We start from the raw sequence: 19,587 nt of genomic DNA, 5'->3' as shown, positions 1-19,587 counted from the left end.
AAGACCACTTAAGAAGGCTGTCCCACATTATTAAGCAGCCTACATTTTCTGCAAAAATGGGAAAGAAAAAGGATTTGTCGGCTGCTAGGAAGCAACAAATTGTGGAGTGTTTAGGTCAAGGCATGACTACAATCAACATTGCTAAGACACTTCATCGTGATGATCGCACAATCAAGAAGTATGTAGCTGATTCACAGTACACACGTGTGCGTGCTGATAAGGGAAAATTGAGGACTCTTTCCTACAGGCAATTATGTCAGGTTAAAAGAGCAGCGGCAGAAAAGCCTTGTCATAGCAGCAGACACGTTTTTGAAGCTGCTGGTGCCTTCAAAATCCCCGGAACAACAAGATGCAGGGTCCTTCAGAGGTTTGCAGCTGTGCATAAGCCATCCTGTCGACCTCCTCTATCCACTGCACACAAGCAGAAACGGCTCCAGTGGGCCAAACAATACCGTGCAACGCTCGACGGTCCAGATGGATGGAGTGGAGGATGGCTGGTTGATGGACACCCCATGCAAACACGGCTACGGCGCCAACAAGGAGGAGGTGGAGTAATGTTTTGGGCTGGAATCATGGGGAGAGAGATTGTCGGCCCCTTTAGGATCCCTGAAGGGGTAAAGATGAACTCCATAATGTATGTTGAGTTTCTCAAACAGCACTTCTTGCCATGGTTCAAGAAGAAGAACCGTGCATTCCGCAGCAAGATCATTTTCATGCATGATAATGCACCGTCTCATGCTGCACATAACACATCTGCATCTGTGGCTGATATGGGCATAAAGGGGACAAACTTATGGTGTGACCCCCATGCTCCCCTGAGCAAAACAATTGAAGCAGAAACCATCCAAAACCTGACAAATTCAATGGACGAGAGAGTTCTGAAGCTCCTTTCAAACAATCGGTCCTATGTGCAAATGTGACATCACCTAGAATCAAGTTTTGAGTTGAAAACTGTTTGATTTCAGTTTATAATAACCTGCTAATGCTTATAACTTCAAAAATGACCATTTTTTGTTCTTTATTAAAATGAAAAGGTTGAAAACTCTGCTGTGCATAATAATTTGGAACATGCATTTTGAGTGCAGTTTGGGTGTTTTATTTTTTTTTAAATATACTGTTATCATAGGCAGTTTGTACAAAAACCTTTCAATTGTACTCTAATAGTTATTTGACTGGAAAATTACAATGACTGCAATTCATATAGGTAATTTGGGAAAATCTGAGAAAATATTATTTGCATAATAATTTGGAACACAGTGTAATAAACGTAAGATGTAGAAAAAAAAATCAGCTAATACTCCCCCACTGTTCACCTCTCTGACCACCTCCGGTGCTCGCTATCCCCTCTATGGTCCTTGTCCCCTATTTTTACCACCACTGCACAATGAAACCTTGGGCATTTTCACTCTAGGCTGGGACTTGCAGTGATGTTGTGACCTTACAATCCGAATGCGCAGCTACTTCCTGGGTCTAGTCACGGTCTAAATGCTCCCCCAAGTTTGCGCATTGTAAGGTCATGGCACATGTGATATCAAGACGTTGCAGCCCTATCATACTTCAGTGCGTTTATTGAACTCACAAGATTTGAATGAATAAAATCAGAAAAAAATTAAAGCTGCCTAAAGCTCAATCCAAAATAACACACTTGTCTAACTCAGGTTTCGCCTACTTAGCTTCATCTGGGGCGTACCTTACCAGAGTTACAATGCTTCACTATTGTAGTCTCCTTTAGCTTTTCCTTCACCATTAGAATAGTGAAAGGTGAGATCTAACTATAGCCAAAGATCTGATGTTTGTGTCCACAAGCCTAGTCCTGAGATAGATATTGGTATCAATGTACAAGCTTTGGACATTTTCAGATAACGTTCTTCATCTGGGAAAAGGGTAGGAAGAAACAAAATGCAACATGAAAAAATTACCTGTTCATGAAGGAGTTAAAAACCTATTGAAGAAAAAGAATGCTTAGTATCCCAAAATAATTTTTGTTCAAATTAGTAAAAATATGTTCTTAAAGGTGTCTGTATCCCTAAAGTAAAAGAATGGCTACATTTTAACCATAAAACTGCTGAAAATCTGTATTTCTTTAACAAGTCTCTAGTTAGTCATATGCTTGATTGGTAAGCTGTATAATTAAGAAATTGTTATACTGTGCCCTACTTTTACAAATATTCTTTCAGTGAAGATAGTACTTCTTTATATTAGAAGATATACACTGTATTCCCGTCTACAGTATCTATATAAGTCTAATTGTCTGATCAATATGCGTTACATTCCACCAATTAGCAGTTCGATGAATATTCTGCTGCTCTTTTATCTGTTATAATTGCTTTGCAATTTTATATGATTAAATTTGACATGGATTTGTAGATGGACAGACTGATGAATCTGCATTTCGAGATTATTGGAGTTATTTGCATATGTGTTAACTAATAAAAAGTGTCAGACATAATTGCATATAGTGAAACGGATTGTAATATTCTAAGTCATTATGATATTCAATATGATGTATTTTATTGGAAGGGTAGCACTGGAGGTTGAACAATGAGAATGACAATAAACATTGCATATTTACTAGATTTTCAACTCTCATCCCATTACATTGATTTTTGTTATTGGTTTCCTAAATGCAAAGTTAAGAAACTTTCTAAATAGTGTTCATTAAAAAAATTCTACCATTTTGTTATTTCAGACCATCTTCTAGTCCTTTGTCCAGCTGAGGTATGTACGCAAAAGACACAAATCTATTAGAGCTCCTGCTCCTGGTTTCATCTCCTCTCTTTGCTACCTCTCACTTTTAGTGATGGGCGAGCACTAAAATGCTCAGGTGCTCGATGCTCGGGTTGAGCAAATTGGAATACTCGGGTGCTCAACCCGAGCAACGAGCCCAATGTACGTCTATGGGAAACGTGAGCATTTTTCAGGCGGCTGCCCCCGGTGGTCTGCAAAGGGCCTAAAAATTGCCCAAATCGATGGGAACAGTGCTCAAATGATATGGGAACAGAATGGGGAAGACCCATGGAAACATTTCTGACTCCCAGGTCACTGCTGTCAACAACGTTGTCAGAGGTATTACGCCACTTTTACGAACTCACAATAAAACATGCAAAAAAGAAACCAAAATGGATTTTCCTTGGAAATATGTTAAGGAACAACCTTTCCATGGTAATGACTTGTATATAAGGCAAAATAAATAACCAAAACCAAAAATACTCCTCCATACCTTGGGCTATGTTCACACGTAGCATTTTTGATGCGTTTTTGCACTTTTGCATTGCTTTCAACCGTGACAAATGCATTCACTGGGAAATGTCAGTTTAACATTTTACAACCTTATCTGGCCATGTGGTGTGTGAGACATGATCAGACACATCCTGGTTCATTTATGAAGGAGGAACTCTGAAAGTCACAAAGCCTATTTTTATAGGGCCATCAGGCGGCCTTCACTATTCTTAAAGGGCCAGCAGTCGGCCTTCACTATTGTTAGAGATCCATCAGCCGGCTATGCTTTGTTGTTCCCATTACTAAAGAGTGGGTCTCCTATACTGTTATTGCGTATGCAGTGAGTGGCAGGTCTGGCCAAAATTTGGATGCACCCCAATACCCCTTTGAAAATTTGGACCTATTCTAATGACCCTTGGAAGAGACATAGAGGGGGGCCTCCTGAAAAAAAAATGTTCCCATTATTAGGAAGTGGGTCTCCCATTGTGTTTGCCTATGCAGTGAATGCAAGGGTTGCCAAAAATTTGGAGGCACTTCATGCCCCTTGGAAGAGACGTGGAGGTCAGAGGGCCTCCTGAAAACAATGTTCCCATCATTAGGAAGTGAGTCTCCCATAGTGTTGGCCTATGCAATGAATACAAGGGCTGCCAAAAGTTGGGAGGCACTCCAATGCCCCTTGGAATAGACGCAGAGGGCCTCATGAAAAAATGTTCCCATTATTAGGAAGTGGGTCTCCCATAGTGTTGGCCTATGCAGTGAATGCAAGGGCTGCCAAAAATTGGGAGGCACTTCAATGCCCCATGGAGGAGACGAGGATGAGGGCCTCATAAAAAATGTTCCCATTATTAGGAATTAGGTCTCCCATTGTGTTTGCCTATGCAGTGAATGCAAGGGTTGCCAAAAATTTGAAGGCACTTCAATGCCCCTTGGAAGAGACGTGTAGGTCAGAGGGCCTCCGGAAAACAATGTTCCCATCATTAGGAAGTGAGTCTCCCATAGTGTTGGCCTATGCAATGAATGCAAGGGCTGCCAAAAGTTGGGAGGCACTCCAATGCCCCTTGGAATAGACGCAGAGGGCCTCATGAAAAAATGTTCCCAATATTAGGAAGTGGGTCTCCCATAGTGTTGGCCTATGCAGTGAATGCAAGGGCTGCCAAAAATTGGGAGGCACTTCAATGCCCCATGGAGGAGACGAGGATGAGGGCCTCATAAAAAATGTTCCCATTATTAGGAATTAGGTCTCCCATAGTGTTGGCCTATGCAGTGAATGCAAGGGCTGCCAAAATTTGGAGGCACTACAATACCCCGTGGAAGAGACGTGGAGGTCAAAGGACCTTCTGAAATCAATGTTCCTATTATTAGGAAGTGGGTCTCCTATTGTGTTTGCCTAAGCAGTGAATGCAAGGGTTGCCAAAAATTTGGACCTACTCCAATGCCCCTTGGAATAGACGTAGAGGGCGGCCTCCTGAAAAAAAATGTTCCCATTATTAGGAATTTGATCTCCCATAGTGTTGGCCTATGCAGTGAATGCAAGGGTTGCCAAAATTTGGAGGCTCAACAATACTCCTTGAAAGAGACGTGGAGGTCAGAGGGCCTCCTGAAAACAATGTTCCCATTATTAGGAAGTGGGTCTCCGATTGTGTTTGCCTATGCAGTGAATGCAAGGGTTGCCAAAAATTTGGAGGCACTCCAATGCCCCTTGGAAGAGACGTGGAGGTCAGAGGGCCTCCTGAAAACAATGTTCCCATCATTTGGAAGTGGGTCCCCCATAGTGTTGGCATATGCAGTGAATGCAAGGGCTGCCAAAAGTAGGGAGGAACTCCAATGCCCCTTGGAATAGACGTAGAGGGCCTCATGAAAATTTTTTCCCATTATTAGGAAGTGGGTCTCCCATAGTGTTGGCCTATGCAGTGAATGCAAGGGCTGGCAAAAATTGGCAGGCACTCCAATGCCCCTTGGAGGAGACGTGGATGAGGGCCTCATAAAAAAATGTTCCCATTATTAGGAATTGTGTCTCCCATAGTGTTGGCCTATGCAGTGAATGCAAGGGCTGCCAAAATTTTGAGGCACTACAATACCCCTTGGAAGAGACGTGGAGGTCAGAGGGCCTCCTGAAAACATTGTTCCCATTATTAGGAAGTGGGTCTCCCATTGTGTTTGCCTATGCAGTTAATGCAAGGGTTGCCAAAAATTTGGAGGCACTCCAATGCCCCTTGGAAGAGACGTGGAGGTCAGAGGGCCTCCTGAAAACAATGTTCCCATCATTAGGAAGTGGGTCTCCCATAATGTTGGCCTATGCAGTGAATGCAAGGGCTGCCAAAAATTGGGAGGCACTCCAATGCCCCTTGGAGGAGACGTGGGTGAGAGCCTCATAAAAAAATGTTCCCATTATTAGGAATTGGATCTCCCATAATGTTGGCCTATGCAGTGAATGCAAGGGCTGCCAAGAATTGGGAGGCACTTCAATGCCCCTTGGAAGAGACATAGAGGGCCTCATGAAAAAATGTTCCCATTATTAGGAAGTGGGTCTCCGATAGTGTTGGCCTATGCAGTGAATGCAAGGGCTGCCAAAAATTGGGAGGCACTCCAATGCACCTTGGAAAAGACGTGGAGGAGGGCCTCATAAAAAAATGTTCCCATTAGAAAGGACCGGGTCTCCTATACTTGTAATGCCCATGCACAAAGTGCATGGGCTGACAAACATTTACCCCTGGGGGGTATACATGAACATACTGAATAAAATTTTTTTTTTACTGGAATCATGAACACCTTTTAAAAAATTATGTGGGTGTTGCATCACGGGCCTCAGTCACCCTGGTGATATGGTGGTGGAGGATGAAGAGAAGGAGGAGTACAAGAGCAAATAGCCAAAATCAGGAAGCGTATAGCCATGTGTGGGTTTGAAAAGGCTAATGGGAATACACCTGCCAAAAAAAGACACTGGATTTGAGTTTATGTTACGATGCTATCATTCCGTGGTGTTGAGAAGTCTGGCCCAATCCAGTCCTTCTTCATTTTTATAAGAGTCAGCCTGTCAGCATTTTCAGTTGACAGGCGGATGCGCTTATCAGTTATAATCCACCAGCGGCACTAAAAACCCGCCCTGATAAAACGCTAGAGGCAGGGCAGGCCAGGATCTCCAAGGTGTAGAGAGCCAGTTCATTCCACGTGTCCAGCTTGGATATCAAATAATTATAAGGAACAGAGGAATCACGGAGCATGTTGGTACAGTCGGCAAGGTACTCCCTCAGCATATTCCCAAACTTTGCACTCCTTTTGAGAGTACCCCGCGCCTCAGGGCCTGTCCGATAGGAGGGTCTGAGAAAACTCTCCCAGAACTTTGACAGTGTTACCCTTCCTCTGCTGGATTGGAGTTGTGTCTCTCTCGCCTGTACTCCTTGGTTGTCCAACAAACTGTGACTTCTGCCACCAGCGTTTTCAGATGGGAATTTTTTAATAGATCCGCAACAAGGGCCATCTGGTACTGCCCCATTTTTGTAGACCTGTTCGCCTCAGGAATAAGAGATATAAAGTTCTCCTTGTAGCGTGGGTCTAGAAGTGTAACCAACCAGTAATTACTGTCACTCAAAATTTTGAGAATGCGAGGGTCACGGGATAGGCAGCGTAACAAAAACTCAGCCAGGGGCGTACATAGAAGTCATGGGGCCCCATAGCAGAAGCTCTAATTGGGCCCCCCCCCCTACAAAAAATAAATATTTGTCTGTGTCACAGAAGAGCAGATCTCATAACTTTCCAGCCTTTACATAGTAATTTACCTCCTTCTGAAGTCGTAGATTCCTCCTTCATTGCCCCCATAAAGTATGATGCCAACAAAAGTGCCTCCCAAACAGTATGATACCCCTATGGTATCCTCCACATGCACAGTATAATGACCCTATTGTACCCCAGTTCAACTCTCACGGCAAAGTATGGTGACCCTAACACAGTATAATCCCCCAACTGTGAACCCCACAGAGCCCTCCATACACTCTCATGGCCCCCACACAGCCCTCCAAACAGTATAATGGCCCCCACACAGCCCTCCAAACAGTATAATGGTCCCACACAAACCTTCACACTGTATAATTGCTTTCATACAGTATAATGGCCCCCCACATAGCCCTCAAAATATTATAATGGCCCCACATAGCCTTTCATATAGTATAATGCACCACCAATAATCTTCCATATAGTATAATGCGCCCCCCATAATCCTCCATATAGTATAATGAACTTCCCATGGTCCTCCATAGAATATAATGCACTCCCCATAGTCCTCCATACAGTATATTACACACCCCATAGGGTAAAATGCAGCCCCCATATAGTATAATGCAAGCCACAGTCCTCCAGTATTATGGGCACCACGTACTCACTGATTTTAAAATACCGTATATTTTAAATAAGCCGACCCGAATATAAGCCGAGGCCCCTAATTTTACCACATAAAAATGGGAAAACCTATTGACTTGAGTATAAGCCTAGGGTGGGAAATGCAGCAGCTACTGGTAAATTTTCCCATCCTCGTATGTGTGGCCCCCTCAATCCCACAATCCCTGGTATGTGTGGCCCCCACAATCCCTGGTATGTGTAGCCTCCCCAATCCCCCAATCCCTGGTATGTGTGGCCCCCTCAATCCCACAATCCCTGGTATGTGTGGCCCCCTCAATCCCACAATCCCTGGTATGTGTGGCCCCCTCAATCCCATAATCCTTGGTATGTGTGGCCCCCTCAATCCCACAATCCCTGGTACTGGTATGTGTGGCCCCCTCAATCCCCCAATCACTGGTATGTGTGGCCCCCTCAATCCACCAATCCCTGGTATGTGTGGCCCCCTCAATCCCACAATCCCTGGTGTGTGTGGCCTCCTCAATCCCCCAATCCTGGTAAGTGTGGCCTCCTCAATCCCCCAATCCTGGTATGTGTGGCCTCCTCAATTCCCCAATCCTGGTATGTGTGGCCTCCTCAATCCCCCAATCCTGGTATGTGTGGCCTCCTCAACCCCTCAATCCAGGTATGTGTGGCCTCCTCAATCCCCCAATCCTGGTATGTGTGGCCTCTTCAATCCCCCAATCCTGGTATGTGTGGCCTCCTCAATCCCACAATCCTGGTATGTGTGGCCTCCTCAATCCCCCAATCCTGGTATGTGTGGCCTCCTCAACCCCTCAATCCTGGTATGTGCGGCCTCCTCAATCCCTCAATCCTGGTATGTGTGGCCTCCTCAATCCCCAAATCCTGGTATGCGTGGCCTCCTCAATCCCCAAATCCTGGTATGTGTGGCCTCCTCAATCCCCAAATCCAGGTATGTGTGGCCTCCTCAACCCCCCAATCCTGGTATGTGTGGCCTCCTGAACCCCCCAATCCTGGTATGTGTGGCCTCCTCAATCCCCCATTCCTGGTATGTGTGGCCACCTCAATCCCCCATTCCTGGTATGTGTGGCCTCCTCAATCCCCCATTCCTGGTATGTGTGGACTCCTCAATCCCCAAATCCTGGTATGTGTGGCCTCCTCAATCCCCCATTCCTGGTATGTGTGGCCTCCTCAATCCAAGTAACCTGGTATGTGTGGCCTCCTCAATCCCCATTCCTGGTATGTGTGGCCTCCTCAATCCGCCATTCCTGGTATGTGTGGCCTCCTCAATCCCCAAATCCTGGTATGTGTGGCCTCCTCAATCCCCAAATCCTGGTATGTGTGGCCTCCTCAATCCCCCATTCCAGGTATGTGTGGCCTCCTCAATCCAAGTATCCTGGTATGTGTGGCCTCCTCAATCCCCCATTCCTGGTATGTGTGGCCTCCTCAATCCCCCATTCCTGGTATGTGTGGCCTCCTCAATCCAAGTATCCTGGTATGTGTGGCTTCCTCATTCCCCCAATCACTGCACACATAAAACAATAAACACTTATACTCACCTTCCTTCCTCACCTCTGCTCCAGCGCTGAGTCCTGTCTGCAACAGCTCATGTCGGCATCTGAGCAGCGCGCGCTCTCAGAAGCCGAGGTGAGCTGCTGCCGGCACATTCACTCCTCTCCACGCCGGGACTAATGGTGTGGAGAAGCGTGAATATGTTTTCTCTTTAGCAGCGGGCACTGACAGCAGGAGCCGGGGCTCAGCGCTCCTCCGTGCCCGCTACTAAAGAGAATGAATATTCCGTCTTCTCCACGCCCATGGGAGTGGAGAAGAGGGAATATTCATGTCTCTTTTGCAGCGGGCACACGTGGTAGCTGCAGCAGCGGCTACAGCGTGTGCCCCGCTCCTCCACTGCCGCAACCCGCTCCTCTTCCGCCGCAACCTCCTACTCACCTATCCTCCTCGTTCTCACGCTGCTTGGGGCCCTCACTGGCCCCCTCCGGCCACGGGCCCCATAGCAGTGGCGTGGTCTGCCGCCATTGGCGGTACGCCAGTGAACTCAGCCATGCGTGCCAGACTGCTAACAAGCAAGACATCCGTGTTCTCACCAAGACGATGACTGACCATGCTCTCCTCCTCCTCCTCCCTGTCCTCAGGCCATCCACGCTGAACAGACGGTGTGACAGTTGTGCAGGTAGTACCATCTATAGCGCATGAAACTAGCTCTTGTTCTTCCTCCTCCTCCTCCTCTTCCTCATTGTCACCCAATCTACATTGGGATGAGATGAGGCTGGGCTGTGTGTAATCACCCTGTATGGTTCCTTGCTCCATCTCATCATGCTCCGCCTGCAATGCATCCTCTTTGATTGTGAGCAGAGAGCATTTCAGAAGACAGAGAAGAGGGATGGTGAAGCTAATTATGGCGTCATTGCCGCTCACCATCTTGGTGGAGCCCTCAAAGTTTTGGAGGATGGTACAGATGTCTGACATCCATGTCCACTCCTGAGGTCTTATGTGTGGAGTCTGAACTGAATATTGAAGGCCTTGTTAATGCTGGTAGTCAACAACTGCCCTCTTCTGCTCATAAATCCTTCCCAACATCTGCAGTGTAGAGTTCCAATGCGTGGGAACATCACACACCAGTCTGTGAGCCGGAAGCTGCAAACGCTGCTGAAGCTCGGCAAGGGCGGCGGAAGCTGTAGCTGACTTTCTAAAATGGGCACAAATGCGGCATACTTTGACAAGCAGATCCGACAGAACCAGGTAGGTTTCGAGAAACCACTGAATCACGAGGGTTAAGCACATGGGCCAGGCATGGTACGTGTGTGAGCTTCCCTCGCCTCAGAGCCGCCACCATGTTCCTGGCTTTGTCACACATGACCATGCCTGGCTGTAGGGTCAGCGGTGTCAGCCACAGATCTGCCTGCTCTTTCAGAGCTGACCACAACTCTTCAGCATTGTGCGGTTTCTCACCTAAGCATATTAGCTTCAGCACAACCTGTAACCACTTGGGAAAGGCAGTGCTGCAGTGCTTCCAGCTTGTGACTGATGTGGTCATTTCGAAGATGGAGCCTGAAGTGGAGGAGGAGGTTGAGTAGGAAGAGGTGCAGGAGCTGTAGACTGTGGGGGAAATCCTGATTGACCTAGGGCCCGGAATCCTCGGTGTCAGGAGGATGTGTTCCATCCCAAGGTCCGACTGGGTCCCGGCTTCCACTATCTTAACCCAGTGTGCAGTCAGCGAGATGTACCGTCCCTGCCCACATGCAATTGTCCACGTGTCTGTGGATATGTGGACTTTCCCGGTAACTGCGTAGTTGAGCGCACGGCTAATGTTTTGGGGCACGTGCTTGTGTAATGTGGGGATGGCACACTGGGAGGAATAGTGGCAGCTGGGGACTGAGTACCAAGGGACCATCAGGTTGCAGAATGGTTCCGTCTCCACGAGCCTAAAAGCCAACATTTCGAGCGTAAGCAGTCGCGAAATGTGGGGATTTAGTAGTGTGGCCTGTGGGGCATTAGCTGCGTATTTGCGCTTGCCTTCCAATGACTGGGGTATGGACAACTGAACGCTGCGCTGGGACTAGAATGTGCTTGCTGATGGTGATAGTTGAGAGTGTGCAATGACAGGTGTAAGGCAAAAGGCATCTTCGCATGCACTATGGACAGGGGATTGGCTTGCACGCACAACAGCGATACAAGCAGTGGTGTCACCCTCAGACACAGTTCCTGGACCCTGGGTTTCGGCCCACAAAGTTTTGTGTTTTGCTGCCATGTGCCTGGTCATGCTGGTGGTGGCCAGGCTGGAAGTTATGCTTCCCCTGCTGATGCTGGCCTGGCAGATGGTGCAAATGGCCTTTTTGGAGTTATTGGCAGAGTCTTTAAAATACAACCAGATTCGGGAAGACCTAACAGTTGTACTGGCAACTTCCTTCGTGTTGGTGTCACGGGGAATGGTTGCCCGCCTTTTGTCTGCGGCCACCACACTGCTTCTTCCTGCCTGTTGGGGTGCTCTGCCTCCCTCCCCTGTGTACTGCTGTCCTCCCTCTGCATGTCCTCCTGCCAGGTTGGGATGATATAGTAACCAGGTTTAGGTTACTATATCATCCACCACCTCATCCTCCACTTCTGCACCCTGATCCTCCTCCTGATTTTCTGGCAATTGTGTCTCATCATCATCCACCTCTTGTGACACTTTCCCACCGTCACCTTCGTGTGACCGTGGCTGCTCAAATATTTGAGCATCTCTACATGCGATCTCCTCTTGCCCCACTTCAAGTAAACCAGTCGAGAGGTCTGAATCTATAAATGGAAAAGTGAACAGCTCTTCGGAGTGTCCAAGTGTGGGATCAGTTGTGTCTGGGCACTCGGGATGGTGGGAGGAAGGAGGGTCAGGGTGAGGAATATGCAGTCCAGACTCATGGCTACGGAGACTTGACCGTGTGGAAGACAGGGTGATAGTGGTTACTAAGTGACTGGAAGCATTATCTTCTATCCAACCAATAACCTTTTGACACGGCTCTGTGTTCAATAGTGGTGTTCTGCGGTCCCCTATTAATTGGGACAGAAAGGTTGAGCGACAAGACGTGGGTGTTTGTTGTGGCACAATTTTGGCTTGCCCACGGCTTCGGACTCTGCATGCACAATCACCATCACGTCCAGTTCTCCGTCCCTTGCCACGCGCTTTGCCCATTTGAAATGGAGGACAATATCTTCCATGCTCACTACAAATGGCTGAATTTGGAGCGAATTTATATATGATCCGTGTGACGGACAAACCACAGTCTTAAACAGTTCTCCTGTAGGTAACTAATTTTAACAGCGCCAACCTCGTGTCAATAAGTTCATAGAATCATAGAAGCATAGAATGGTAGAGGTGGAGGGGACCTCCTGGGTCATCTGGTCCACTGCAACAAAATTTAAATGAAGGCCAAAAATGGCAATATTTTCAACACAATTACATGTGATCCGTGTGACGGACAAAACACAGTTTTAAATAGCTGGATTTTTAGCGCTGTAATATGGAAAGGACCTGGCTGCATTCTGCAGTGCTAACAAGCAAATGCCGCAGATAAACAGTGTTCTCTGGATTGCTTTTTAAGCAAATAATCAGGATTAAGATAAAACAAATAATTATTCCTGGCCCCTGATACCTGGGGCTATTTCTAAAAATATCTGTAAAAACACCAGCAAACAGAAATGGAATGGACCCTCTTGCTATGTGCACTGCAGTCTGCTATCTGCAGCTGGATTAGTCCTCAGAAGGACTGTTAGTTGAGATGGATATGTGTCTCTAATATAGTCTGGTATACCTACACTAACTAGAAACAAGCAAATCTCTCCCTAGCTAAGCAGCAGCTCTCCCTACATTGTCTGATTCCGGAGTGACTGTGTCAAGCATGGCGGCGCCAGTTCTGATATAGACCTGATGACGCTGTGCGGCCAGCCAATCACTGTAATGTCACATCCAACATGGCTGCAGCATTACAGTGTGTGGCAGACAATCCCTGCATGGTGATTGGCCCGCTAAAGAGCGCCATACATGCAGGGAGGGGACCTGAGCTCCCGCCAAGCAACCCCGGAAATACTCGGCGAGAGCCGAGCATCTCGAGCAGTGAGATGCTCGGGCGAGCACCGAACAGTAGCGAACATGCTCTCTCATCACTACTCACTTCTTTTAGTGTTAGAGATAGCAGCAGGAAGGGGAAGAAGGGTGTACAAAGATCTTCAGTGGATTGAGGGGAATGTTGGTAAACTTTTATGGAAAGCGGAGTATATAGGTTATAGACAAGGTAGACTGCACATGAAGAGGAGATAGTTGTACTATTAGAGCAAATAAAGACAGCAGCATCCTGGATATACACAGCACTCACATCCAGACTATATTACAAAGAGGAACACTCCCACAAAAAAATTTGAAGCTTGAAACAGGATGCAAATTGTATGTCAGGGAACTGGAAAGCAAATAAAGGAATAAACATTACAGACTGAAACATAGTGCAATTGTATTAATTGACGTTATCCACTAACATATGTGAAAATAATTATTTTTTCATGTCAAAGGTTTCCATAGCCTTTACATGCATAAATATAAGTTATCCTGAATCTTTTCCCACAAACTTGTGTATCAATCTGTTCAACTCCTTCTGCTCTATAACACTTTCCTGATAGAACAGACTTAAACTACAATGTAATGCTTGCAACAGGTTTCCTTTAAAAGGGTTATCCAGGACTATTTTTTTACAATGTGCCTAAGAACTAACTTTCAGTTGCTATCTACCTGCCTACTGTGCCCAGCGTCGATCTCCGCCGGCACAGAGTGGTCACATACCTCTCCTGCCGGTGATTCAGTGGCTTTGCTGATGTTGCACCAACAAAGCAGTGGCTTCTCTTTTGCTATGCTTTCTTGATGAAGCATGACTGCCAACGTCATGCTGATTGCCAGCCGGCTTCCTGCTGCCAAGCTGCGGGAAGCCAGCTGTCAATCAACATGAAGTTGGAAGTCACTCCCTGTCGACCTAGCAGCCTGGAAGAGGAAGAGCTGCTGTGTTGACATAAAGTAGCTGAATTGCCAGCAGGAGTGGTTGGTGACCGTTCTGTGCCGGCGCCGGGTTGAACAGTCAGGTAGTTGTCTCTCTTTACAACTACCCTCCCATTCTTTGTTGTTTTGTTTTTTTACTATGGGACTAAAAACTAACCCCTTTAAAGGGTTATTTCCATAATTTCAAATTCTCCTCTATCTATAGACTAGGGGATAACTTGCTGATCACTAGAGGTCCGACTGCTGGGACATCCACTGATGCTGAGATCAGGGCTCTGGAACCTGGTAAAAACCTAGTGTTGCACTGAGCAGTCCGATAAACAATGAATGAAGGTAAGACTGAGTATGCGCACCTCCGCTCTATTCAGTACTGGATCCCAGAGACCTGATAGTGGGATCGCTGGGGTTACCAATGATTGAACCGATTGCAGATAGGGGATAGCTTGAATTTTTGGGAATACACTTTTAAGGGGTCACACATCAGAGAATTATATTGGTGGGGTCTTAACTAGAGATGAGCGGTGTTCGACTAGAACTGTTCGCCAATCTCAAATTCGAGCTGTTTTGGGCGGTGTTCGAGTTGTTCGACGAACCCGAACGATTTGCAAAAAATTCGGCTGTTCGAGGTTATGTTCGATAACTGTTCGTGCACCAAAAGCGTGTCCTGCATGTCTGGCGCTATTTAGAGCACCAATCATGCAGGGATTGTCTGCCACTCACTGTAATGCCACAGACATGGTGGTTGTGGCATTACAGTGATTGCCCAAATCGATGGGAACAGTGCCAACAGTGAAACATGAAAAGCCGGCAATTCAGCAGCGGCATACACCTGTACCCGACAATTTAGAACCGAAAGAATAGAGCTTCACACATAGATTAGATAGATAGAAACATGTCAGCCACATATATATGAAGTACAGTGAAAGTGCTGCTTACTGTACTTGTCATTTAGCGTAAAGGATTTATCAAAAAAAATAATAGTGTTTTCATGCACCGTCTCTTTAAAAAAGCCGGCCGGCAATTCAGCAGCGGTACCCGACAATTTAGAATAGAAGGAATAGAGAATCACACATAGATTAGATAGATAGAAACATGTCAGTCACATATATAAGAAGTGCAGTGACAGTGTTGATTACTGTACTTGTCATTTAGTGTAAAGGATTTATTTAAAAAAATAATAGTGTTTTCATGCACTGTCTCTTTAAAAAAGCCGGCCGGCAATTCAGCAGCGGTACCCGACAATTTATAACAGACAGAATAGAGCATCATACATAGATTAGATAGATAGAAACATGTCAGCCACATATATACGAAGTACTGTGACAGTGTTGGTTACTGTACTTGTCATTTAGCGTAAAGGATTTATCAAAAAAAATAATAGTGTTTTCATGCACCGTCTCTTTAAAAAAGCCGGCCGGCAATTCAGCAGCGGTACCCGACAATTTATAACAGACAGAATAGAGCTTCACACATAGATTAGATAGATAGAAACATGTCAGTCACATATATATGAAGTACAGTGATAGTGTTGGTTACTGTACTTGTCATTTAGTATTAAAATAAAGGATTTATTATTAAAAAAATTGGCGTGGGGTTCCCCTTAATTTTAGGCTCTAGCGGAGGTTAAGCAGACAGCTGGGGCAGATGTTTGAAGCCTGGGAAGGGGGTAATACCCACGGAGCTACCCAGGCTACTAATATCAGCCCCCAGCTGAATACATAGCCTTTACTAGCTATTAAAATGGGGGACCCCCCAAAAAAAATGACGTGGGGTCCCCCCTAATTTAATAGCTAGCAAAGGCTAGGCAGACAGCTGGGGGCTGATATTAATAGCCCAGGAAGGGAGCCATGAATATTGGCCCCCTCCCAGGCTAGAAACACCAGCCGTCAGCCGCCCCAGAAATGGCGCATTCATAGGATGCGCCAATTCTGGCACTTAGCCTCGCTCTTCCACGCTGCCCTGGTGCGGTGGCAGGGGGTAATAGGGCTGGGGTTGATGTCAGCTTATAATGCCAGCTGACATCAAGCCCAGGTTAGTAATGGAGAGGCGTCTATAAGACACCCCCATTACTAACCCCATAGTCAAAGTTAAAAAAAACACAAACACCCAGAATAAAGTCCTTTAATTGAAATAAAGACACAATCCTTTATTGTTCTAAATTAAACCATACTTACCGTCACGCCCATTCCAGCTGAAGCCAACGATCTCCTGCAATAAAAGAAAAATAATAAAGCAACCTCATCCTTACCTTTCCATGGTTCCCACGACAGCTTCAGCTCTGCTACATCGAGATGACAGGCTGGACCGCAGCAGAACGCTGCCATCCAGCCTCTCATCCCGCAGACACTGAGAAGCGCAGGCTTGCTTGCGCTGCTCAGCGTCTCTCTGTGACGACATCCAGATGAGCCGAGTTCATGTCCAATGAACTCGGCTCACCTCATGCACGTCACTGACAGCGTGGGAAAATTCTCAAGCTGAAGCGGTGAGTGCAGGAGAATTCTCCCACGCTGTCAGTGACGTGCATAAGGTGAGCTCATGTCCAATGAACTCAGCTCACCTCCTGCACGTCACTGACAGCGTGGGAGAATTCTCCTGCACTCAGCGCTTCAGCGTGAGAATTCTCCCGCTGAAGCGCTGAGTGCAGGAGAATTTTCCCACGCTGTCAGTGACGTGCATGAGGTGAGCCGAGTTCATTGGACATTAACTCGGCTCATCTGGATGCCCTCACAGAGAGACACTGTGGAGCGCAAGCAAGCCTGCGCTTCTCAGTGTCTGCGGGATGACAGGCTGGATGGCAGCGTTCTGCTGCGGTCCAGCCTGTCATCTCGATGTAGCAGAGCTGAAGCTGTCCTGGGAACCATGGAAAGGTAAGGATGAGGTTGCTTTATTATTTTTCTTTTATTGCAGGAGATCGTTGGCTTCAGCTGGAATGGGCGTGATGGTAAGTATGGCTTAATTTAGAACAATAAAGGATTGTGTCTTTATTTCAATTAAAGGACTTTATTCTGGGTGTTTGTGTTTTTTTTAACTTTGACTATGGGGTTAGTAATGGGGGTGTCTTATAGACGCCTCTCCATTACTAACCTGGGCTTGATGTCAGCTGGCATTATAAGCTGACATCAACCCCAACCCTATTACCCCCTGCCACCGCACCAGGGCAGCGTGGAAGAGCGAGGCTAAGTGCCAGAATTGGCGCATCCTATGGATGCGCCATTTCTGGGGCGGCTGACGGCTGGTGTTTCTAGCCTGGGAGGGGGCCAATATTCATGGCTCCCTTCCTGGGCTATTAATATCAGCCCCCAGCTGTCTGCCTAGCCTTTGCTAGCTATTAAATTAGGGGGGACCCCACGTCATTTTTTTGGGGGGGTCCCCCATTTTAATAGCTAGTAAAGGCTATGTATTCAGCTGGGGGCTGATATTAGTAGCCTGGGAAGCTCCGTGGGTATTACCCCCTTCCCAGGCTTCAAACATCTGCCCCAGCCGTCTGCTTAACCTCCGCTAGAGCCTAAAATTAAGGGGAACCCCACGCCAATTTTTTTAATAATAAATCCTTTATTTTAATACTAAATGACAAGTACAGTAACCAACACTATCACTGTACTTCATATATATGTGACTGACATGTTTCTATCTATCTAATCTATGTGTGATGCTCTATCTTTCTGTTCTAAATTGTCGGGTACCGCTGCTGAATTGCTGGCCGGCTTTTTTAAAGAGACAGTGCATGAAAACACTATTATTTTTTTAAATAAATCCTTTACACTAAATGACAAGTACAGTAAGCAACACTGTCACTGTACTTATTATATATGTGACTGACATGTTTCTATCTATCTAATCTATGTGTGAAGCTCTATTCTTTCTGTTCTAAATTGTCGGGTACAGATGCTGAATTGCCGGCCGGCTTTTTTAAAGAGACGGTGCATGAAAACACTAATATTTTTTTTAATAAATCCTTTACACTAAATGACAAGTGCAGTAACCAACACTGTCACTGTGCTTCTTATATGTGTGACTGACATGTTTCTATCTATCTAATCTATGTGTGATGCTCTATTCCTTCTTGTCTAAATTGTCGGGTACCGGTGTATGCCGCTGCTGAATTTGCCGGCCGGCTTTTTTAAAGAGAGTGTCTTCTGAGCAGTTTGTCAGCTTTTGGACACCTTTGCAGGTGTTTTCTATGTGTTTCTATGTGTTTTTGTTTGCCTGCCATTGGTTTTAACGGTGTTCGACGGTGTTCTAAGGTGTTCGACGAACAGTTCGACGAACAGTTCCTCGAACATCCCGGTGTTCGACGAACCGAACCGAACCCGAACACTACGGGGGTGGCTCAACACTAGTCTTAACACAACAATTCTGGAACTCCTTAGCCCTTATAATCCTTTGCACAATAACAAATTTGTTTTATATACTATTCTATTACCGTTCGATCATTCAGAATAGTTGATAATCCACATATCAGGTCCCATATACGGATAAATAGACTTTATTTCTGTATAACAACTGTGTGCACAAACACAAGAATTCATTACTACCGTTTCCCTTCTGTGCATCAGCTTAAACGCCACGGTATCATACCCACGTGGCCCTTCTAGCATGTTACTATGAGCGCAGCATCATATAATTCTGTAAATGCTGTTTAACGGCTGTGAAATTTATGGAAATCTAGAAGCGCGCATTATAGTTGAAAGATAGATGGACAAAATGTTTCTAGTTTGACCCTTCCACGGGTACAGGGGTTTATTAAATTTCTAGACACACATCGTTTATTCATCAGTGCAATATAAAAATGACTAACACTATGTAAATGTTAGAAATAAATCACATATTTATTATGGAAAATAGCAGTTTTAAAAAGGAGATGAAGGGGGATGGGGTGCAAAAAAACACAATCAGCGCATCGTCTTTTCACCCTTCAACTAGAACACATTCAATTATTTCCATCTGCATGTATAGAAATAGATTATAATGCACAGGAATACATTATAATAATCTGTGCATTTAGTAATTTTATAAATGTTTCCAGCCAGTGGTTATATACAGTACTGTATAGGGATTCTTCTGGATAAACTGTCTATTAACTCTTGTGAAGGGAGACGGTGGTGATGATGAGTGCTCTTTTTAGAAGTTAGCAGGGTCATTTAAATGACAATGCAAAATAATGAATATTAGCATGGTACTTTTAGTGCTTTTGTGATCATATATACAAATGAGATTTAGATGAATGATTTAAATTGTAAACTTATATCAAGACCCTACACTATGCATTATACAGTATATATGGAATGTGGATATGGATACAAGGATGTGGCTGTGTTCAAAGACATTCAGCAACAAGTGACTTAAAAATTTGTACATATATACAATATTTTTAAGATTATAACATATACTTTTTCCTCAAAAAATTTGAGGGGGGAAATGGGGGTGCATTTTATAATCCAAATGTAGATTACCGGGGGGGCTGTGATGGAGCAGGTTCTTAG

Source organism: Phyllobates terribilis, unplaced genomic scaffold, assembly GCF_046119375.1.
Source record: "Phyllobates terribilis strain yellow unplaced genomic scaffold, ASM4611937v1 Scaffold_8__6_contigs__length_399053987, whole genome shotgun sequence".
Classification (NCBI taxonomy): domain Eukaryota; kingdom Metazoa; phylum Chordata; class Amphibia; order Anura; family Dendrobatidae; genus Phyllobates; species Phyllobates terribilis.
Note: the sequence above shows the minus strand (reverse complement) of the source record.